Source organism: Anser cygnoides, chromosome 3, assembly GCF_040182565.1.
Source record: "Anser cygnoides isolate HZ-2024a breed goose chromosome 3, Taihu_goose_T2T_genome, whole genome shotgun sequence".
NCBI lineage: Eukaryota > Metazoa > Chordata > Aves > Anseriformes > Anatidae > Anser > Anser cygnoides.
The window spans coordinates 15,041,439-15,065,385 of NC_089875.1; positions in this window are offsets into that span (position 1 = coordinate 15,041,439).

Consider the following 23,947-nt stretch of genomic DNA (forward strand, 5'->3'; position numbering starts at 1 on the left):
CGGGGTGGCAAATGGGGCTGTTCTCAGCGGTATCCCTGGGATTTACATCAGCTGCCACGGCATCGCCACCCCTTGCGCGGAGAACAAGCTGTGCTATTGAGGCCGGGCTGGGCCGGGCAGCAGGTCCTGTCCTCAGCCTGGTACATCTCGACACAATGGCAAGGAGAATAAGCAACTGTTTTATGCAGACTGGTGCGATGAAATTTGAGAAAAATATGCTAATGGAGAAACGTTTCGGCTAATTATGATAATGCGGCTTCTGCAGGGGGACCTGAAATAGGCACCGGCACTTCTATTCTCAGCACTCGTGAGATCTTGGAGAGTTTTGTGGGTTTTCTGCGCGCTGCAGGCAAAGCAGGTGGTTGGGCAAGGCAGGGCAGGGCTCCCTGCTGCAGGCTGGACCTGGACTGGCAAGACCAAAGGCACAAAGGATGAACATGGGCAGAGGACGATCCAACGCTCAGCCCTTCAGGTAAAGGCATGGAGGTTTTGGACCTGGGTGTCCTCTACTACAGCAACAGGGATGAGTCCCGTGTTTGTTTGTTTTTTAATTCTTCCATGCCAAAGAGCAAAAAGTTCATCTTCTAAGAGGTGTAAGCAAAGGGCAAAGCAATGAAATACTCTAACCAAGGAGGGCAGCACTCTAACCTGCCGAGGAGGGCAGCTAGGGTGCGGGGGTCTGCCCAGCCGTGATCACGGCCCGGGGGCCCCCAGCAAATCACCCAGCCCAGCCCTTGCCCAGAGGCAGCATCCAGACCAAATCTAGCCCCACCAGAGCCCTGTGTACCCTGTTGTTAAAATAACCAGAGTGCTGGCGACTATCCACGGTCATCCTCACCGCTAGAAAGTTTTTCTTGGGTTCGATCTGAAAATCCCCTGCTCCAGCTCAAGTTTTTTAGTCCCTAGTTATTTTTGCATCCACAAGTCTTTGGCCGCCGGTGAAGAAGCTGTTGTTTAGCCCTGGAGCAGCTCCAAATCTTTCCGCTAGATGTATTAGTTATCCTAAATTCATAACCATCGCGGGGATATTTTTAGCTCTGCGCAGCGGTCGTCAAACAAACCCTGCTGCGAGGCAGGGGGACGCTCCGCAGGGCTCCCCAGGTCCCTTCTCCTCCTGGAGGGCCAGGCGAGACCCTGCAGAGAGGATCACCGAGTCCTGCCTCGGGGCTGGGGCTCAGCTCGCAGACGGCCTGCGTTGTGTTACAGGACCTGGTGGTGCCCGCGGGGACGTGGGGACGTGACCGCCACCCTTGCTGCCGTGGCTTGCTGGTACAGAAACACGCCGCAAAGGCTGGTAGGAGCCAGAGGAGAGGCAGCCTTTGCTCGGGATGTGACTGCGCTACAGGCTCTGCTTTATTTACCAGCGGGGCCGCCGTGCAGACGCATGGAGGTCACAGCAATCACCTCTGGATCAGTCCTGCTGCTCCTTGCAGACATTTCTGCAGCAGCGTGGCTGAGGTTTGGGTTGGAAAGATCACCGTGTCACTGCAGAGGTGACCAGGCCTGCTTCTGCAGCAAGGTATCCCCTGGCTTCCCCTAAGAACAGCACAGGAAGCACGCTAGGAAGAGCAAAGCGTTAAGTGAGGAGTTAAGAGGCTGTTCTGGCAGAGAAACAAACGCAAACCCATCCACAGATTTTCAGCCTGCAAAACAAGGCACCTGGCACGGCCAACCCGTGGGGAGGGATGAGCACACAGCCACAAAACCCAGCCACGACGGAGCAAGGGGGTTTAAGAAAAGGGTGTCACAGCACAGCTGTCCCCAGGCGATGAGACCACCTCGGCTGTGTGATCCAGAGGCTGCTGGCCAGCCCCTGCTCTTGCGACCACATCTGTACTAGTGCCCGCACCTAATTACGAGCCACCCATCAGCATTTTAGCTTATTTTTTTTCCCTCATTTTTCCAACCACTCCAGCCTGCAGAAATGGCAACCAGAAGCCAAAAGTTCAGTGACTTTATCTTTAGGACCTCTGACAATAAAACTGTTACAGAAGTAGACAGCATTGATGAGGAGCCTGGAGTTGAATTAGCTGATAAAGTGGTAAAGTTTTGTACTGGATAATCTCTTTCTTTCCTCCCCAACTACTTCCCGCTTTGCCCGCTGACCTCATCGAGAACATCACATTTTTGTGGTGTCCTTTCTTCTGCCTCCCTGGCCGTAACAGGGCTCCCACTGTGTAAGTCTGCCTGAAGCCTGGTGTCGGATTGCTCAGGGCCATTTGAAGGCATGGCGACACGTGCTTTGAAGTGGGGCAAGGTCAGATGTCCATGTGGTTCATCAGTGCCTTCATCCATCTTCAGAGAGGCTTTAGGCAGAGCATATTTAAACTCGTGCTGCTGCTGAATTTTCTTGGACAGACTTATCTCAGCAGGGAGGGGGCTGTGAAACTGCAACGCCACCTCCCATGGCTCAGCCAGCCGTGAGTGTTAGCTAGCTGGTTCGGGACCCCTGGACACACCTTCTGGGGACAAGACCTGACACCAAAGAGACTTCAGCTTCCCAGCTGCATGCCTGACCAGAGCTGCTCTGCAAGCAGGTCCTGCTCTCCGTGGCGATCGGGAGTCCCTGATCGACCACCATGGGCTTTGCACACTGATTTCTCCCATCCCTAGTGCCATCGGCACTGCCCTGGGACCTGTGAGCAGGAGATGTAGCCCCATAGCTGCTCCCTTCCTTCTCTGAAGACATACGGGGAAGCCTGATTGCAGCCAACAGGAGGGACATGAGGTGGGCAGCAGAAGAAGGAGCCATCCCAGCTACATTTGCCCACAGACATTACCCAGAGCCATGGCTTTCAGAGCAGCTAACGTGGTTTGCAGGCGAGTCGTGTGTCTCCTGTAACATAATTTGTAAGCCAGTATATGCTCTCCTGCTTCACTTTCCAGGCATGCGTCCTGCTAGGCCAGTTCCTCCTCCTTGAAGAGTCACTTGGTCTTCTAGGGGCTTAAATGAAGTTTTTTTTTGAAAAGCAACAACCCTGGTGGCTTGTGAACCAAAGGGTTCACAACCGCGGAGCTGAGGAACAAGATGTGCACAGACTTAGTGGGATGACGCCTGTGGCTCTGGAGAACAGCGCGGGGTGAAGCACCAGCAGGGCCCGGAGAGCAGAGAAAGCCTAACTTCCCAGTGCCAGGCGCTGGAACAATGTGCAAGGCGAAGCAGCGAGAAGTTTGTCTGCAGGCACACCGAGAGAGCCCAGAGGAACAATGGCAGGTGTGGTCACTCGAGGAAAACAGGGATAAGGGAACAAAAGCCCTGCAGGGGCTGGTCAGTGTGCTCGTCTGGCCGTGCCGTGTGCCTGATCAGCACAGTCTGTCCTCGCTCCTCAGTAAACTCTACCTCCAGCCCTTTTCCTGAGCGAGGGCTCCATGTTCTCTCTGATGCCATGGCAGAGAAGGAGATGCACCTTTGTTCCTTCTGCTGCTGGTCTCAGCCCAGGAAATGCCGTGGTCCCACAAGCTTCACATCAAAGCCTGTTTGTCTGAAAGCTTTAACACACCTGTCCCAGGCACTGGAGAGAAGCAGGACGAGCTCTCTGTAGTCCCACCGTGAGGTACATGAACTCTGGAAGGGCAGCTGGTAGACGGGGCATAGCCAGATCCATCCTGAACCAAAAACTGATGGGCTTATGTGGTATCTTGGTGAATGATAGGGGCAACATAGGCATACCTGGACCAGGTGACCTCCCGAGGTCCCTTCCCACCTCAGCCATCCTGTGGTTCTCTGATAAACACCAAGTCTGATCTTCTCGCCGTGTCACTAATCTTCATATTACAGCTGTGCAAGGGAAAAAAATAAGTCGCTAAGAACAGCTGGATCCACATTTATTGCCTGAAAGCACCTTTTCCTGTTAAAATGTCTTCGTTTCATGTGTCCTTCTGGCACGGCTGCAGGACTCCCAGCTGTTGTGCTGCTTCTTCTGGGCAGCCCGGCAATGACAGGCCTGAGGAAATCTTGGAAAAACTCATCAGAGACCTTGGCGTGATTTGTGACCGCCTATGCCTGCGTAATTCAGACAAGGAGAAACGCCAGCTACTGGCATGACATCCGTCCATCCACCCCATGCAGCAGGGTGCTGACCCTCCCTTCTCCTCTCATCCGGGACTGCCAGCCCCTGAGGCCAAGGAGGACCGGGGGCCGCAGGCAGTTTATCTTTGCTTTGGTTTATCAGGATCAGGCCCCTGCCTCCCGCCCAGCGCACCACCGGTGTCAGTGGGGTGGCTGGGACGTCAGCAGCAGGCTGATGGGTGGAAAGCTGTATCACAGTGCCAGAGCCTGCTTGTGACAGGAAGAGCCAGCCTAAAGGCAAAGCCAGAGACAGCAGCTAATTTGGGAACACAATGGTTACGCTAATCAAAGCACCTTCCATAAGGGGAGGGAAGGAAATTACCTAATCCTTCGCCATGCAACCAAGGGCTGTATACAGCTTGGAAGAAAGGGCATTCCCCTCCGGGCAAGGAAAAAGGTAGTGGGAGCTCCTTCAGAGGCCCTTCATCCTCAGGAGGGGTCATTCAGGGAGGGGGAGCATCCCATCTCCCTCCCAAACTGGCTTTAGGTCCGGGTAACTTTATGCCTCTCCCCAAAGTTTGGCTGGACAGAAGCTCTGTGACTCCAAAATGAGAAACACCAAATGCTTCAGGACTTACAAAATCTGGTGAGGTGACTCAGGGACGTGCAGCTTGTTTTCCTCCACTGCCATTAGAGTGTAACGGGGCAAACGCTGGTCGTACCTGGGGGGCTTTTCTCACTTTCCGTGGTATAAGAGTTCATGTCCATGGTGCAAATCACAGCAAGCTGTCAGGAGGGGCTGACCACTACACGAAGAGCAGCAGGGATGGCCTGGCTTCCCACCCAATAAAAACTACACCACAAAACTACACCAGCAAGCCACCTGTACCCCCTAAGGGCAAAGAGAAGAGGGAGCTGAAAGCGTGGCTGGTAGGCAAATCAGGACAGCCCTCACCATGCCACACCAGCTCCCCATACTCTTCTCTCCAGGCTGTTTTTTCCTGGATCCAAAGGGAGAAAAGTATGAACCACCTCTGTGGTCGGAGGCTTTGGTGTACCTGGAGGGATGGCGAAATGGTGGCACAAGGGCCAGAAAGGGAGAGCGAAGATCTGAAGCGGTTTCTGCTGTTCCATAATGCAGTCAAAGCTGCAGGCAGAGATAACGCCTGCCACCCGGACGCTCGCCTCCAGACAGGTAATTTGGTTTTACATCTTTATTTATAACCACCACGTCATCCTGGCACGCAGCATTTGCCATGTGTGAGGCTCTCCTACCCCGGGTCCTGCTCAGCAAAGAGAAGTGGGAAAGGCAAACACATGTGTCCGAAGTCACCGTCCTGGGCTGCCCAGGGGCGCTTGAGCACGAGCCAGCGGGAAAATCTCTCCCTGAGGCTTTGTGTTGGGTCCTCATGGACACGCTGCGAATGCCGATTCCCAGAATGTGACACCAAGCAGCTGCAAAGCACTTGGGATAGAAAGGCAGCAGCATCAACCCCGCTCTTCAGGAAAAGAAGCTCAGTCAGGAGGATGCAGCTTCTCCTAGGTCTCTGCGGGGCCAGTGGTGGAGGGACCTCCTGCGTCCTAGCTGAGTGTGCCGACTCCCCTTTGAGCATGTCCCACCATCTGTGGTTGTTGATGCAGAGCGATTCGTCCCAGGAAACCGTGTCCCACACTCGTATAAATCAAACAGAGCTGGAGCGCCGATCCTGTGAAGGAAGGCTGAGAGAGCTGGGGGTGTTCAGCCTGGAGAAGAGGAGGCTCCGGGGAGACCTCATCGCGGCCTTTCAGTACTTAAAGGGGGCTTATAAAAAAGATGGAGAGCAACTTTTCACTACTGCGTTGGGGGCTGCGCAAAAGGGCCAGCAGTGCCTCTCTGTCTGTGCAGGAAAAGCCTGGCTGCAGAGCTCCTGGGATCTGCCACATCAGCATGGAAATGTGTCCAGACACACCTAGGGATGGTTATTTACCCAGAGAAGCAGAGCAGCTGTGAGGGGAGTGCTCTGAACACGCTGCCTCCGTAGCGGCACCGGTGAACCAGATCCTGAGGGGAAGGTGAAGAAGCAGAAGAAGGAGAAAAAGAAAAGAAGAAGTTAAGAGAGAAAATGAGGGGAAAAAAAAAGGGGGGGAGGAGGGAAAATAAGTGTTAAGCAGTTTTTCTTCCAAAAAATCCATCGGGGAACGTCAGGCCTTGGGAGAGGTTAAACCTGTGTGAGGTGGCACCGAGCGATGCCAAGGTAAATCCCAGCTCTGAATTGCTCTTCTTAGGGCAGCGCCGCGTACCTGCACCCCGCCGTCCGAGAACACGCTGTGCTCGCCTTTCAGCCTCAAAACAGCACCTTGTACTCAGGGATTTTTACATCAGCAAATAAGACAGACCTCTCCGAGTAAGAGCATGATTGTGCCCTGGTCCCAGGCTGATGTTTGAGCCCGGTGCAAGGTCCGGCCCGAGCCGTGGGTGAGTGGCGAGGAGCGCAGCGGCACAGAGGACTTTTGGCCAGCGCTCGCCTTGGCAAAGGCGAACATTTTTCGGTCTTTGTCCACGGCCTTAAAAATAAAACCAGGCCACGAAGAGGCTGAACGAGGGAAAGCTGGGGAAATAAGGTCATCGCGACATGTGTCAGTTTGAAGCGCTCTGACACGGCAGCGCCGTGCCGCCCGGGCTCCTCCTGGGACCACGCAGTGGGAGCAGTGGGGAGGTCTCAGACAGCCCCGTGCAAAGGGAAAACACCTCCCAAAGCGCTGTCGTGCTCGGGGGGGAATGTCTGTGGCAGGGGGGACAGCAAAGCCCCACCACCTCCACGTTTTGGAGACCCGCGTGCTGTATCCCCGCTCGCCGGGCTCGCACGCCGCTCGGGTGCCAGGGAGGAGGAGTGCGCCCAGCCAAAGTCTTTGTGCAGAATCAGCCTGGATCCAGCCCAGCCAGCAGGCGCGGTTCCTGCTTCCACTGCCAGAGGCTGCGACTCTCGTAAAGTTAATTAATCTCTTCATACGACGTAATTGAGCTGTGGAAGTCACTTGTAAAGAACAACGTGTTGTAAACCCCGAGCGTTATGATGTGACATACATGCCAAGATTATCTTAAATTAAAACAAAACAAAACGAAACAAAAAAACACTGGATCCCTTCAAATAAATCATTTAGAGTCCTTCTGACTCAATATGACTTAGTAGAGGGAAGAGGGTCGTAGTTTCTAGACTTTTTCCTGGCCATCCGGGTTAGAAATGGACACACGTGCTTTCTGCTAGCAGCTGCAACCTCACGTGTCCACACGATGCTGGAGGAGCAGGCTTGGGGCAGAGCTTCACAGGGGCAGCAGCCCATGCTATAACTGCAAGAGGTCGCAGCACCCGGGCAGGAGAGGACTGTGCCGGCACTGACCCAGAATAAAAGAGGCATATTCGCTGCTGGAAAGCTGCAGCTTGTCCCTGGTTTTATATATATGCAAGCTGTACTTTGGCTCTGTGTGCTCAAGGGAAATATTTACCTTGAGCATGACAACGTAAAGCTTGTCTACAATCTACCTCTGCTCCTAATTGTAGACTAACTCATCAACTTTTGAAATGCAAATCACTAGTTAAAAATAAATGAACGAAGCTCGGAGTAGACTCCAAGCCCATCTAAAATGGCAGTCCAGGGTCAGACACTCACGTTGAACACTGTCTCCAGAAAATACATGTCATAAGAAGACAGGCTGTCCCCCACGCAGGAGTCCGGGTCTACTTGGAGGGCTCAGAAATGCTCAAGGGAAGAGGGGGCTGGTTTAAAGCTGTTCTTTTTTTCTCGTTTGGTTCCCAAAATTAAAGGACCATCTTGACTCCTGGATGAAAAACAAATATGTATTTTCCTGAAAGACTGAGATTTCCATCAGCACTTGTATGAGTACAGTACAGGACATCACGGCTTGTACTATGGACTGTGCAAACTCAGATCCTCGCTTTCGCTCTTACTGACAGCAGGCAGGTCTCCGTGCCTGCACCACCGCCGAAAACCATGGTACCAAACCCTGCATGAGCTCAGAGAAGGGCCCCAAATGAACCCCATCCCCAGCAGGGCCCACAGGGGCGGACAGGCTCACACGGGGACCGCGGGGCAAGCCCCAGCACAGGGGGGGATGATGCATGAGTGACAGTGCTGGGGGTGAGCTCAGAGCAAATTCATCTCCTGGCAGCCATGCCTTGGAGAAAGAGGGTCTGAGGCTCCAAAAGAGAAACATCATAATTCTTTCTGACACTCCTGAATCTTCAGCTGCTTCAGAAGGTTCAACTCCTCCTGCAAGAGGGAAATTCACAGCGGATCTGACTTGGTAAGGGTTACACGGAGCCAGCCAGGGCAGGGGACACCCAGGGACCTCCGTGGCGGATTGCGAGACAGCGACGTGGCCCCCGCGACCAGCAGCTGCCGGGAACTTTTTGCAATCCAACTGCGGGAGTTAAAGAAGAAAGAAGGCTGGCAGTAAATATACTTAGCAAATTCAAACAGTGAACGAGTTCCAGGAAATTGAGATAACCCTGTAGGCACAAAGATCCCGATCCAAAGCCCACGGAAGTCAGTGGAAAAAATCACGTTAGCTTTAGCAAGCTTTGGATGAAGCCCAAAGAAAGTCAAATAAGCAATCCAGTCCCAATGACTCGGTAATTCTCCCCAATTAAATACCCACCCAAATCTCACACACCTCCTCTGGCAGCTCCTCACCTGCAGCCTTGCCCCACGCTGGGAGTTTGCACCAGCATGCAGCCCAGCCACCATCCAGAGGTCCGCAATGCAAAAACAGTTCCCTTCTTCCAAAAACCGTTTAACCAATCCTCTGGTTTTTAAGCCCACTGCCTGATTCTACGGGTCCTGTATTGTCCTTAGATTTCTCCACTGAACTTGGTCGTTGGTGGCATGCACCAGCCTGCACGCATTGTGCATAAACATCTCCTCCGGAGCAGCTGCCTCTATGAGAACTGAAATTACTAGAAAAAGTAAGAATAATCACAACCCCTGCCTATCCCAGGAGTGGTCGCAGCTGACAAATTCAGCACTTTCTATAACTCACTGCCCTCTCTCCAAGGTACAAACCTCCCAGACACCGCTCCCTGCTATGGGCAGCACGGATCCTGCTCTGCTCTCCTTCTGCGGGCCCTGGCAGCGCAGGCACGGCACAGAGGTGTGTGATTGTAAGGTCACCGTTGGCTTTTTGTCTCCCTTCACAAATCTCTTCTTTCGTTTCAAACACAAGAGCAAGTAAAAACTCTCTTCTAAAGCAGGCAGCCTCGGCAATTTGGTGTCTCTGTGCTTTGGGGGTGCAATGCTCTGGTTTAAGCAGGATCCTTAATTTGGCTGCTCAGCAGCTGGCAGAGCAGGCATTGAGCCATGGGCATGGACGGAGGTGGACAGGCCCTTGCTGTTATTATCATTGGCAACGGCCACAGAGGCATCAAGGTGGGCAAGGGGGCATCTTTCCATCCCCCAGGCCACCCAGCAGTGGGTTGGCCTCTTGGTTCTGGACAGCCAGAGCTGGAAGCACCCCCAGACACCCCGTCCGCAGCCTGCCAAGAAGAGCCTGGGGTGCCGCAGTGCCACGGGAGGCAGAGAAAGCCCAGCTGCAGGCTGCAGGAGGCAGGCTGGAAAGGCATTCACCAGCTGCCAAGGGAAGGCACAGAAAGAGGGACGTTTGCTTGCTGCAGGCCAGTTGCAAATCCCCAAAAAGTAAGAGGCTGGCACAGTCTGGGAGGGATCCCAGATGCTCATGGGCTAGGAAGAGTCCAGGAGAATCATGCCTCCTTTATTTACCTTTAAAATGAATGTGTTTTTTTTTTCTTCGGTCCCTTTAACTGTGATTGTCCGTATAACAAATAACAGTTACACAGTGCCTGCTCCCGAGACCACTGACATCAGCAGCAAACAGCTCCTGCCTTCAGTGGGCTTTGAATCAGATCCCAAATATGCAGCCCAGCCCATCCACATCAGCACTACCACAGTCAGCAATGAGTTCAGGCATCCTAGAAATCCAGAGAGGCTGGGGAGGGGGGGAGGAAACCCAAGGTGACATCTAGGAAAAGAAATGTGCCTCGAGTCAGCAGCTGCACTAGAGCTTGAGGGTTTGCTCACGGGTGGGATCGCTCAGCACCGCTGCAGTGGAGTCAGAGGAAAAATTGCTGGTGCTACCATGAGTGCTGTTCCCCTCTGGCCAGGCCACTCAGTTTCTCCACCCTGACAAGTTTTACCCCCAGTTTCAGGTCAGGGCAGAGCTAAGAAAACCACTTTCCAAAGATCTTTGTCAGAAAAAAAAAAAAAAGAAAAAAAAAAATATCTTCCTAAGAACAAGCTGTGAGAAAGCACAGACCTTTTTTTTTTTTTTTCCTCTGCCATTATTTCTGAGCACTCCCTTCCCCTACAGAATTTACAACATTAAAGTATAGAAAAAAAATAAGACTGTTGTTTTTGTTTTTGTTTTTTTTTAAATTACAATTTTTATCAAAGAGCAGCTTTCATGACCCTGGAAAGGAAATGAAGCCGAGACTTTTGAAAACTTTTCCTGGAAACAACGCTTTTTTCTTAACTTGTTTTTAGCACGGGTCCTTAAGGCCGTAAAAATTAAGCAAGAGCTGCATCTGCTCCTCACTCCCCCTCTTCTAACATTTTAACCCACCAAGAGCTTTCAAACAGCTTTGACAGGGCGTGAGAGCTTTTGAAGATAGTTACGTTCCCACGAGCTTTCTGAGGACAAGGGAGATGGAGAAGAGCTCCTACAAAGCCCACCAGCAAGGAGCATGAGTTCAGCCACCATCAGACATCAGAAAAGCCATAGCCAGGCACAGATCCCTAGTCGCAGGCATCAGACGGGCACAGTCACTTGGGATAGGTCCTTGTCTTGAGGGACCTGAGCTTGATGGGCTTCGGTGCCAGCAGCTGGGAGCCACTTCAGCTGCAAGGGCACAAAGTGCTGCAGGGCCCCGCAGCTTTGCCACCCATGAGACCCACAGCTGGCATCTGCCTGTGGGCGAGGAGAAAACCAAGGCGGGGTGACGTGGCAGCAAAGTTTCAGGTTTTCCATGCCCACCATCCACTCCCTGGAGGTCACATCCCCGCCGAACGAGGCAGGCAGTGTGTCGCCACCCACATGGTGCCACCCTCCACGCTGGTGACAGCACAGGTCCAGAGCTGGCACCCAAAATTAGCGACGTTCAGAATCGCTGGTGGTGGTGTGATGCACCCCACCTCTGTGGTGTGACCTCTGTGGACCTCTGGGAAAGTGTGGACCATGCCCTGTTCTCTCCCTTCTGGGAGGTTTGGGCTCAGTGGGCCACCTCGAAAGTCCAGGCTGGGTCCCGCTAATGGTTTAAAGGTGCTTCCAGGGGACTTCCCCTGCTGCAAACTTGCATGCCTCTTCCCCTAGCTTTTTTCCCACCACAGCAACCAGATGGGTTCCCTTTTTACGAAATCAAAGGCCAGCAGATCAGGTGCCTTCAGTCTGGCCAGGTCTGCTTTGCAGAAGATGTCGGTCGCATGGCTGAAGTGAAACACGTCTTCCTACCCGCGTCACCTCCCAGCACCAAACCTCTTCCAAGAGCCAGAGAAGCACCTCAGACACTTGTGCCATGGTCAGCATTTTTGGATTTTCATCCTTTATTGAGGGACAGTATGATCTTCTGGCATTGGTCAGTGTTACAGCTGATCTTCCTATTGATTTCCCCATTCTCAGGTGGAATTTGTGACTCTGCCAGGGAGGGTCAGGACACACGTTCTCAAGGGCCATCAGCATTACAAAGGTGTCTGCCTCCCTGCCAATCCCCAGAGCTAGAGACACCCAACTTTTGTTAGAGGAAGGGCCTGAAGGATCCATGTCCCAGCCCCCTAGAGCTTGGTCCAAGGACTAGAGACATGCTGGTCAAGGCACAGAGCCAGCCTAATACTCTAGCCAAAGCAAAGCAACCGACTTCTGAAGTTTAACAAAGGCAAGTTAAGTCCTGACTACCACAGTGCAGCAGAACCAGGCAGAGAAATGCAAGAAGACTAGCCCCGACTAAAGAGAACTACCCTCTGATGGTCCAGAAGAAACAGGGAGAGATCTCATCTCTCCATCAGAGGACAGATGAGCCCGTTCCCACGCTAGATTCAGCATCACCTACCAGAACCAGATCTGCATCGACCCAAATGAGGTTACCCATGAGGTTACCATCTCAGCAGTGGATCAGATCAGGTGCACAACTTAACTTCTCTGGAGGTCAAGAACCAGAGGCTCCATCCCTTTCCCCCCTTTCTCCAGGTCACCTTACACCAGAGAACAAAGACCTGGTCTCCTCTCTTTTCTTACAGTTATTTCCCCTTCATCATAGTATTTTGAAGTGTCATGGGGTTTTTCCTACATACAAATTAATGGTATTTCCCCAGGAGCCTCTGTGACTCATAGTCTCTCCTGGGGCTTTCAAAGACAGCCTGGAAGGCCTCCTTGTTGCTGTGTGTGTTAGCCAGCACAACCTCTGGGGTCTGACACAGGCGAACTATGATGTTCAGGAGTATCTTGGACAGAATCATCATGGACAAGATGACATGAAGAGCCCTGCTAGCCTGAAATGTGTGACCAGGGTGGTAAACCCCTGTGTGACCAGGGTGGTAAATATCTATCCCAGGTAGCTGGTCTCGCCAAAGCACTAAGCAGTGTTAGGATGGGTCCATGAGCCTGTAGGCTATCTCACAAACATCAGCAATGCTCTTCGACATTCCTTGGATGCAGCTTGTCATTGGGGCATAATAACAAGGGCCTGTCTACCAGGCACCGCAGGCTCCGTGAGCCTCTGCTGCTTGAGGAGCATCAGGCAACATTTTTGGTGCTCTGTCCCCCTGCTCTGAGTCTGGCAGGGCTTTTGATGGCCAACCAGGCCATCCTGTGCTGGAATATCCAGGGCCTGTGCAGGAAAATGCCACCTTCCCCTCCCCAGTGACCCACCACAGCTCACCCTATCACGGGTTTGATCAGGGAACAGATCCAGCTTAAAATAAATAAATAAATAAAGTGGATACTGGGCAGACAGAGAATTATTTTTGGAGGCAGGACCTCCCCCGGGTCCCAGCGCTGCGGTGGCATTGCTCCCAAGCCGGCTGCAGCTCCAGGAGATGAGGAGGGGCAGCCTGGGTGGAGGGGAGGGGAAAGAATTCCCTAAGGCAGCTGCGCGATGCCGAACACACGGTGAGTTTGTGCACGTCCTACCCCAGCCCCCGGCTCTGCACCCTGACGAAAATAAATAAATAAAAGTGGGAGGTACATTAGGTCTCAGGAAACATCCTCTCTGACCAGCCAAGAAGAGCTGGCAACTAAAGGCCAGTTCTGCCTGCTCCCTGGTGCTCGGCTCTATTTGCCTTCCCAACACGTGGAAAGAGCCTTTTGGCCGGCGTGGCGGTGTTTTAAAAGGCTGAGCTTACAGCAGCCCAGAGCAGGGAAGCCCTTGACCCATCGCTGGCGGCGGCGCACGGCTCCCCTTCACCCCTTGCACCGCATGGCCTGCAGCTGAAGCGGCCTGGGGCAGCTCCGTCCCCGGGGCTGCAGCGCTGCCCTGCACCAAACCAGAGGTTCCTCTGGCACCACGTTACCTCAGAAAAACCTTTCTGAAGAGAAGAGCACTTTTGAGAGCCTTGTCACAGGGCACTGGCAAATTTTGCCAGGGCCTGGCGCTGGGTTCTGCAGGAATGAAGACCTCCTGGAGGAACCCCACCTGCGAGGATTTCTGTTGACATGCCCTGCTTACAGGTCCCTGCTGTAATTCAAAGTGGCTGCCAGCGTACCTGCAGGCGAAATCACCCCCATGATGGGAATGCCGGAAGGTCACAGATGCAAACAAATATTTGACGAAGCGATAGAAGGCAGCCTTGAACACTGGAGGACCCCTTCCTTTGTGTCTGCGTGTGAACGCCCGCCAGCATGCCACCCACGCCGTGTTTGAGCTGCTTCGCTGTGTGCACACCACTTGCCTTGTTAATGTTTAGACTTTCACTGAAAGGCCCGTCTAGGCTCGGCGAGCAGGAATCAGCACTGTTAATTAGCTGGAGACAAAGCTTTTATCTCCAACACTACTGTCATTTCTCTTTTCTGTAGGCAGAAGACCTGTAGGTTCCTCCTGGGCTTCTACATGACCTTTCCTTTCCCAGTCCACATTCTCCTGGAGTTGTTTGATTCAAGTCTTACCCACCTGGGGATGGCTCCCAGAAACCCGCCTGGCCATTCTCCTTCCAACCCTCCTTCCATGCCTGACCAGGCTCAGCCCAACTCCTTAAAACATCTGAAGGGCATTGAGGGGCAAGTGTATCTTCTGACCAGTGCTCTCAGAGCAGAGCAAGGCAACCAGCTGAGTGAGAGAAGCAGGCCTCAGCTCTGGGTGAAAGCCCTGGTCCTCACAGTAGAAGGACATGAGGTTGTTCATAGGATGATAGTCCTGCTGTGCTGACGCACATAACATTGCCCTCAGGATGCCTGGAGCTGTGCTAAAGGGATTAAGAGGCACCAGAGCAGTCTCACGGTTGTACTCACCTGCTGTTGTCGATAAACCATGGATATTGTCTCTGTAAAATCATGGGAGGTTGTACAAGATGCCAGGGAACGTGTTTTTGACATGCCCGCTAGCTTTTAGTTACATTTACATGTTGATCATCTCAATCAGCCTGTCCTCTGTCTTTCTCCATCTTCTCTTTGTCTCTTCCCTCTCTGTTTCCTTACAAGTCCCATGGGATTTCCTCCAGCTGTGTCCCAGCACCATGAAAAACCAGCAGCCTCAGATCCTGATGTAGGAACATCAGCCCTATGGGTTTAGCAGACCTTTGGGTTTAAACCTTTTGCTCCCTCAGGACCCAGGAAACTGGGGGATTTTCTTCCCCTCTAAATTTTGTTGCAGGAGGTCTGCAAATTGCATGGCACGGTGCTCTCACTTAAGGAAATGTTCTTTATGGCATGAAGAGGAAGAAACCAGGGGCTTGGTGCGATGTGTTTTGTGTCTTGTCTCTGGACTCAGCAAATCTGGATGGACCCCCTGCCTATGCCTCAAGCAACTGCTCTCCTGGGACTTTTTCTCCTTGCTGTTTCTGTAGAAAGCTGGACAAGGAAAGAAAGAATTTTAAGGGTTGTTTGTTTTTTTTTTTTTCCCTCTTTTCTATTTTTACATACTAAAAAAAAAAAAAAAAAAAAAAAAAAAAGCCTGGCCATCCCACAGGCCCTCCAGCCAAATTTATTGCCCCATCAAAGGGTGGCAGGAGAGCATGAGACCCACCAGCCCTTCCAGCTCCCTGCCCAGCATCTCAGCTCAGCTCATCCAAACTGTGATTCAAGGCAACGGGAAACGTCTGAACACAGACTGCACTGATTCAGGCCTCTGCTGTGGTTATCCCGAGGAAAATCTGGTTTAGAGGGAATTAAGAGGATGTTGCAGCATTTTTACAGGATTAGTTCAGCTGAAATCTGTGCCACAGACAGAGGCAGCACAGACAGCCAAGAAACCCAGAAAGAGGACTCTATAAGACAGATCTTTCCACATATCTGTCTCTTATCCAAAAGTCAGCTCTTTCCCCCAAATGGCTCGGCAAATGCGAACCATTTCACGGTTCCTGATTAAAACTCCCCTCTTCTCTCAAGAGCTCACGTTTCATTGCCCAGACACCATGCACCATCCGACCCCAGAGCACCTCAGTCATAACAAGATGGCATTAATCCTGGCAGACCGTGATCCCTGTCACTGCAGGAACCGGATATTTCTTCTCACCAAATCCCCCCAAACCCTCTTCGGCAGAGCAGCGACGTTCCCCAGTGACCATTTTCTCCCCAGCCCTGCTGTATCTCCCCAGCTGGGGAACCATGACAGCTTTTGTTTGAATTCTCTAGCTACGTGGCTTTTCCTTTCTCAACGTCTGGCTGCCCAAGCGCAGCTGCGTGGTTTGGCAGGGCGGGCTTGACTTTCAGACTCCGAGGTGGTTTCAGGCCTAAAACACCTAAAACCCTGGTGATAAAAATACACCCTGGTACTTTCAAGAACTAAAAGGGTGGCTAGTAGCGGTGTTAATTCACCTGTCAGCCCGACTTCAGCGTCCCTATTTGGCTGCTAGCAAGCTATTTCCCGCAACAAAGAGGCGTACTATCTTTTTTCACTTTAAATCTTAGCTCATAATGCCTGATGCAGGGGGCATTTAAAACATAGCATCCTGCTCTTCTGCCACAGTTTCAGGTGCACTGGTATCTCCCAGCCCTGCAGCTGTGTGGGTTTCTGGACAGAAACACGTACATAATAGTGATTTTTCTCAAAAGTGCTAAGGGCTGGCCCAGCACCGATAATTCCCGGCCTGCAAATGCACGAGGTCCTGTCCTGTCAGCCTCGCGTGCCCTGGGGCTGGGATCTGCCTGGCTGAGCATGCTGTTGGGCCCACGGGCAAACCTGTTGGTTACAGACCCCATCTGCTCCAGATCTGGTCACAGATCCCAGAAGGGCTGAGGTGGGAAGGGACCTCTGGGGCCATCTGGTCCAACCCCTGCTCAAGCAGGGCCACCCAGAGCTGCTTGCCCAGGATCACATCCAAGTGGGGCTTGAAGATCTCCAAGGAGGAGGCCCCACAGCCTCTGTGGGCAGCCTGTGCCGGGCCCCTGTCACCCACACAGTGAAGGAGCGTTTCCTCCTCATGACACTGCTGACTTGCTAACACACAGCCGGTACACTGACATCGGAGGCCACACAAAAGACACATCCTGCCACCATGTCACATGCTCATCCTGGTTCTCCTTATCCATAAAACTGCATATAGGAGCATCGAAGCCAGGTTTCTTCTCAGGTTTGGGGAGCTGTGGCCCCATTACATGTGACGTGCAGACTTCTGTCCTTCCTCCTTGGCAGCAACCGCTCTCCAAAGCACTGGTCGAACATCTCGCTGATCCCCCTCTTTGGGCTCAGCAGCATCCCTATAAGAAAAATTGCCCAATCTTAGCTGTTCCTATGCGTGTTTAAGGCCGGGCTCACCTTGTGTCATTCCAGATTTTCAGCTGTGCAAATGCCCTGCAGCCGATGAGGTAACATGGCAAAAGTGGTGGAGCCCTAAATCGGCAATAAAGCAATGGTCTCAAGCTGCACCAAGGGGGGTTTAGATTGGGCATTAGGAAGAATTTCTTCACAGAGGGTGGTCAAGCATGTGAGTGGGCTGCCCAGGGAAGTGGTGGAGTCCCCATCCCTGGAGGTATTCAAGAGACGTGGATTTGGCACTAAGGGACATGGTTTAGTGATGGGACTCAGTAGGTCAGGCTGATGGTTGGGCTTGATGATCTTGAAGGTCTTTTTCATCCTAGATCACTCTATGATTCTTAACGCTGTTTGCAAACAGTACTTAAAAATCCTCCTCTTTCAGCTGCCTATGTGTGAATCGTTGTGGAGCTTGATGGAATTCAAACAAAAATAGACAAAAGATGCAGCCACGTTGCAAAAAGAGACATTTCCAGCAGGCACGCTGCAATAAGCCCCACCAGCAGGAGGAGTGGTCAGCCCTTGGGGAAGGAGAGGAGCCAACCAACTCTGTGCAACGCAGGCAGCATCACGGGGCCCAACATTTACAACCTCCGTAGCACCCTGCGGCTGTGAGGATTTTCATAAAGCTGTGGCTTGGTTTCCCACAAACGTGGGAGCTGTGCAGCGGGCAGCGGTGTTGGGAGGAGATGAGAGAGCACAGATTTCCCACTTCTGTTACCCACTGAAGTAAACGGGTGAGGAAAGAGTGAGAAACTGTCTCCAGAAACGGTGCTGGAAACACCTGACTAGCAGGTGGGAAGCACTAGGCAAGAATGGCAAACAGAGCTGGTGCAATTATTCAGGTGACTAATTCCTGTTGCCAAAATACGCAGCTCCAGCTGAAACAAGTGTTTGCAGATTCATGCCATAACCAGTGAACCGTTCTGCCAAAAAAAAAAAAAAAAAAAAAAAAAACTTTTTTATGTCAAAACTTCGTGTTTGAGAAGGTGTGAGAACTCTTTTCATTTTGAAAAGGTCTTTTAAGATTTAAGCCCTGCTAGGAATATTAGAAGCAAACAAATCCTTCCACGCTCAGACTGTTTTGTGGCAAGTTATCAAAAACTTGTTTCGTCCAGGTGAGCCCCAAATCAATATTTTGGTTTGAGAGCCAAACTGCCAAAAAACACTTATTCACAGAGTCGTCCCTGCAACCGAAAGAGACTGCAGCTGCAGAGGGGGTTTTAACACGAAACCAAGCAGCAGAAGTGGGAACAAAACCCTTGCAGAGCCGAGATTTTACACATTTACATGTAATTAGGAGACTCTTGGCAAGGTGGGTGTTACTAAGCCTTCCCTGGCCGTTTATGAGACCTGTGATGCTGACTTATGGCCGGTGATGTGTCTGGTGGTGCCGCAGCGCCTGCAGCCCTCCGGGGACGCCTCGAGCCCATGCGAGCGAAGCCCTGCCTCGCCTCCACCCCAGCACCACGTCACCCCCACAAAGAGGGTCCTGTGCAGGAGCCGGGGCGCACGCCGTGCCCGGAAGGAGCCATAAAGCTCCTTTAAGCCGGCCAGCACAAAGCCCAGCCTGTTCGGGCGCGGGTCGGGGGCCGCCTGCCCTCCCTGCCTCTGCCAGGCACGGAGTCATCCCGCGGGCACGGGAGATGCTTCCAGCAGCTGACGGCAGAAGAAAGGCACCGACCGGCACGTAGGCTTTCCCCACGGCCACGCCACGCCGCACGGCTGCCTGCATCCCCGCTAAGCAAGGCAGAAGGTTTGCCTCCAGGCGTTTCTTCGTCCCAGAGGTGCGGATACTCTCCCAAACTTGAAATATCACGGGAAATGCCCGCGTCTGCCAGGAAAAGGGGCAGCCACGGGGAAGGTGGCATGGAGGGGTCACATGCGAGCTGCCTGGTTTTCAGCTGCTGCCGCAAAGCCCTTTCAAATCTCTTTTCTGGCATAAAGAAAGAAGCGAGGCTTCTACCTGCTTCCTCTTACAGGCCAGGGAGGGAAAGTGGAAGATGTTTTCCAGCTCGCAATGCTTTTGGCTCTCGTGGTGTCTGGTGGGGGCTTCTCCATTGAAGATGAGTCAGGACTGCAAAGAAATGCCAGGTTTCTTGTAAAGCAGCACACACACAAGACACACGGGCTTCTGCTCTTTTAGGTCATGGAGAAAAATATGTTAAAAGTGGGTTTCAGCACTTTTTCATTTTTTTTGAAGCACTTCTGATACCCTCTTTCTTGACACTGAGCTGGCAGCAAAATGATGCTCACGGGTCAGAGGCTTTAACCGGATCAAAATGTTGGTTCTCTCTCCCTGCAAAAGTGCAGCCCAATTCCCTAAGGGTAAACGGAGATGTGTCCCTCCTCCGGGGATCTGATCCACATTAGTAGCAGGGAAGGAGGACAGCTAGAGATACGCATCGTGCTTTCAGCCTACCATCTCAAGACTTTGCAGTATAAAAGGAAAATAAAAGGCAGGACGTCCTAAAGCTGGGAGAAGGGTCCTGTTCAGAAGACAGGAATACGGGTGGGCTGCAGAAGTGTACTGCTGACCCCCTTGCCCTGCCCATGCCCATGACGCAGGTACGCACTCCCCTAAAGGAGACAGCGCCAGCAGGAAAGCTCAGCAGCCAATTTGAAATTGAGGGAGATGGGAGACTTTGGGCCAAAAAAACAAAGCCCTTGAGCACTCACCTGCACCTGACCGTGCAAGCTGAACAGCTGAGGCACTCGCTGTTCCAAAGGCTGAGTCACACTCCTAAACACACCGCAGCTGCTGGTTCTGCTTAGTGATTGCCATTTTATACTGAAGGGAAAGGAAAAATGGGGGGGGGGGAGGGATGGAGAGCTTATAAGTCTGCAAGTTGAGAGAAAAACAACTTCTGCACCCCAGGAAGAAGAGTCAATGCAGGCAGGAATTCATTCTCTCAGTTTGTTCTGTGTTCCTAACCTTGCCTTTCCTCTTCCCATCTCTTTCAGCTTACTCAAGGTATCCCGACCACAGAGGGTTAGCCAGCGTCACCCCAGCATCCTTCTGAGAGCCTAAACCAAGCACCGAGGACCAACTTGCACACGGCTGACCCCAGAAAAGCTGGGTGAGAATGAGTCTCACCAAACGAGCTATTTTCCACCAGGCTCTCCTTTGATTTCCAAGGGCCAGACCCCCCTCCCCGTAGGATGCTCTGCCCACGCAGTGCGCAATGCACCCGAGTGCAAGGCACAATGGGGAGGAAGCGCGGTGAAGCAGTTTGGCTCTGTTCTTGGCTCGGCCAGCCCTGGCCCCCCCCACGGGTTTTGTTCAGAGCTCTGGGGATGGAGCTCGAGCTGGGGACATGCAGCCTGATGCTGTGAGTGACGGGATAAAGCACGGCGTTAGCCACTCCATATTCACCAGGCAGAAGTAAATCTGGCAAATCCGTGTTGGAGAGTTTCACACGGATCAAACCACGATTTGCCACCGAATAGACCTTTGCAGAACAGCACTGCAGTGTGTTGCAGGCATTTAAGTGAGGGAGGGTCCAGCCGGATCCTCCCCTGAGCTAAGGCACCTCGCTGCAGTCCTCACCTCCCTGCAAGGTCTTGGAGTCACCGTGCTGCTCCCCCATCCCGGCGCCCGCCTCTCCCAGGGCTCCTCTCGAACGGCATTTCCTTGCAAGGCAAAGCCCAAGCACACCACAGCCCTTCCCTCCCTTTAAACGCACTCCTGCTTAACTTCACCACGCTGTCGGGGCTGGCTGTGCTCCACAGCAAAGCCAGGCAGGTATTCCCACTGCTGCAGGACAGTCTCCGGGCAAGGCACGAGTGTAATTTAATTCGCCAATTAAACACACAGAAGTCGGATGGGAAACTGCTCGAGGAACCACGGGGCAGTGACACCCTGAAATCGCTGGGGAAGTCAGCACCTGGCTGAGCCCCTGCGAGGACCCGACCCACAGCCTCACGGAAGCGCTGCCCAGCATCGGCAGCTGCTCCTAAAACACCCGCACAAAGTCCTCGTCACGGTGTCAGGAGCAACAAGCACAGGCCCCGTGACAGAGTGCTCCCCACCTCGGGTGCCTGCAGCCTGTTCCTGAGGCATTTGCAGCTGCAAAGAGACCAAGTGACTGCGGGACTCTTGAGATGCTCCCGCAGGACCCTTTGGCAAGGAGCCTGCTCCAGCACGCTCCCCTAAAGGCTGTATTGTGCCAGCACACTGTGCTGGAAACGCGTTGGGGAAGGACCTGTGGCTCAGAAGCCCTGGGTTTGGCTTCCTGCACAGGTGGCCAACTTTTGCAGGCTGAAAGCCACCAGCAGATGTAGGCTCGATGCTGAGAAACCGTGTCATTTCTGGCCGGGTGCTGAAGGGGGAGTGAGCTGCCCAGGCCTGGCACTTGCAGCAGCCACCAAGAAGAGCTCAGTCCTTACCCAACAAAGGATACGATCACCTAAGGAGAAAGACCCTCTGCCTTTGTTTGGGATGCCCAGCCAGGAGCTCTGTCCTAGACATAAATTTCAAAGCAAAGTCAGCTCTGTCTTCAGGGATGAAGAAACCTGGTCTCCAGCCCGCTCACCCAGAAAGTCAATCTGCCCAAAGGGAACAGGAAACTCTCATCCAGGGACACATCCTGAAGACACCTCCTCTGCCTTCCCCAGCCCCCCAGTTCCTTCTTCCCCTACTTTCTCTCCTGAATTTCACATTTCACACAGTCCCATAGCCTGGGACAGAAATTGAGAAGAGATTTGATGAACACCCATCTCAAAATAGCGGGATCCTCCACACAATGTAGAATGGGGGAAACCTCTGCTCGCGGGGCTTTGAGGCTTTAGGTCATTTAGTGAGGATTTAAAAGGGATGGGATTTAATGCACATTACTGTCCTCTTAGTCCCACCTATGCCTGGTGATTCATGGCTTACCAGGGATCTTTCTGCTTATTCCCTAGGGCAAGGGTGGCTCTGTTCCTAGCCCAGCCTCGCTAAAATCCTGCTTTTGGGCAGCCAGGAGCAGGTAGGCACCTTTCCAGCTCTGGACCTGTCAAGAGGGGGAGGCAACAATTAACCCGTGCCAAAGGTTTGTCCCACGCTATCAGCATCTCCGGCTGGCCAGAGATAGGAAGAAAGGACCACAACACAGCCACGATGTTCCTTTATTCTTCATTTTCCTTTATTTTTTAAAGCTTTTCCTTCCCCCTCATCATTTGGGTCTCGGATCAGCCACCTCTGTGAGCCCTCGCTGGGCGGCAGAGGGGCCTCAGGAGGGGCTGGAGGCAGAGGTGATCCTTCTCTGCACGGAGGTGCGTGCTGCCAACCAGCCCTCACGCGTGTTTCACCCGAGGCAGGCTGCCACCAGCAAGGGATGCAGTAAGTGCCTGCGATCCTGGTGCAGTGCAGGCGACGCAGGCTGTTTGGCTGCAGACGGATCACAGGATATATTAAACCAGCTTATTAAACTAACTCTGGTCGCGCTCCAAAGTGTGTTGAAAGTCACTGGAAAGTCTCCCGTTGACATGAATGGGTTTTGGAGCGGGGTAGATACCATTAACCTGCGCACTCGGGAGCTGCTGCAAACCCAGCTGAGCCCTGTGGTTATTGCTGCATGTCAGCCACCCCCAATAAAATAAAGAAGACAAACTGCCCTCCTGTGTTTAATAATCTGTGCTGACTAATGGATCACTCGTTAATGTCCATCGCTGACACAGCCTTGTCTTTCTCCAGCCGTTGCCCAGCTCGTCCTGCATTACCCAATGCACGGCCGGCTTTCCTGCAGAAGGTGAACTCCTCCCAGAGCCATATGTAATTTGCTGCAAGCTACCCCTTTAAATCTGGGCTTTTAAATCTAATTACTCCAGAGAATATGAGGAATGCCTCCTTGGTTTTTTTCACTGAGCCCATTTAGCCTTTTTTGGACAGAGGGAAACATCAGAGAGGGAGGGCACATTTTTCCCTCTTTGACTCACAAAAGGAGCACCACAGCTCATTTCTTGTGTCCACGCTGCTTAACCCTTCAATATCAAAACGTCTCTTCATGGTTCATCTGGTGGCATGGGATTGGAAGCCAGACAAACATACTCATTTCCACCCAGAAAAAAAGTTGGGGGCTCAGCCCACCTTTGAGGGCTGCAGCCAAGACCGGTACTCCCACCTGGGTCCCGTGGTAAAACCCCAAACCTCGCTGCGGGGCCCTAAGCACAAAACACACAGAGATTTCTCTGTCTCCGAAACAGGGAAATAGTGTTTTTTTGCTCTCTAGCCGTTTACCCGCTGCCCCGACAGCTGGTCTCCCAGGCTTACCGTACAGCTCCCAGGCTTAGCTCAGTTTCCAAGCGCGCTAAATTCGCGTCCCTGCCACATGACCTCTGCACTAAGCCTGCCCGCACGGCTGGCAAACAGCTCGCTGACACAAGTCTGGCCGCAGGGGCTGGCTTTCTGATGGTCACGGCATCGTTAAGAGATTCCCCAGCCCCGTCCTCCTCCTCACGCCCCCGCGGCACAGCGTGGCACGCCGGGCAGCAGTGCGCAGCCAGCACCGCCTTTGGGGCTCACGTTGTATCCACGCGCAGAAGGTGGCTGGAGTAATTTTGTTCTGGCGTCTGAAATCAGGTTAGGTTATCCGTGTGGGCATAGCCAAGAAGGATGAAAGCAAATTGGATCACAGCTTCCCTCTGCCACCACCCAGAGAGCGAGGAGAGATGACCGCATTTTTACTGTCACGTAGACCGATTTTTTTTTATGCCGTTTTTGAAGTTAAAACATTCCCCAAAATGACGTTAGGTAAGCTGACCTTTAGGTGTGCTTTTAAACTGAGGTGGTTATTGAGATGTTTGGTAAAAGCCCACGTTTAATAAAAATCATACACAGAACGCTGTCAAATGTCAAAATCTGACAGATTTGCCTATCCGGAAGGTTGCAACATGTAATTACATAGCAACAATTTTACAGCAGGAAAAAAAAAAAAATTGGTTCCAGACCCTACAAACTGAGGACTTCACGAATGAGCCGCATAACCAC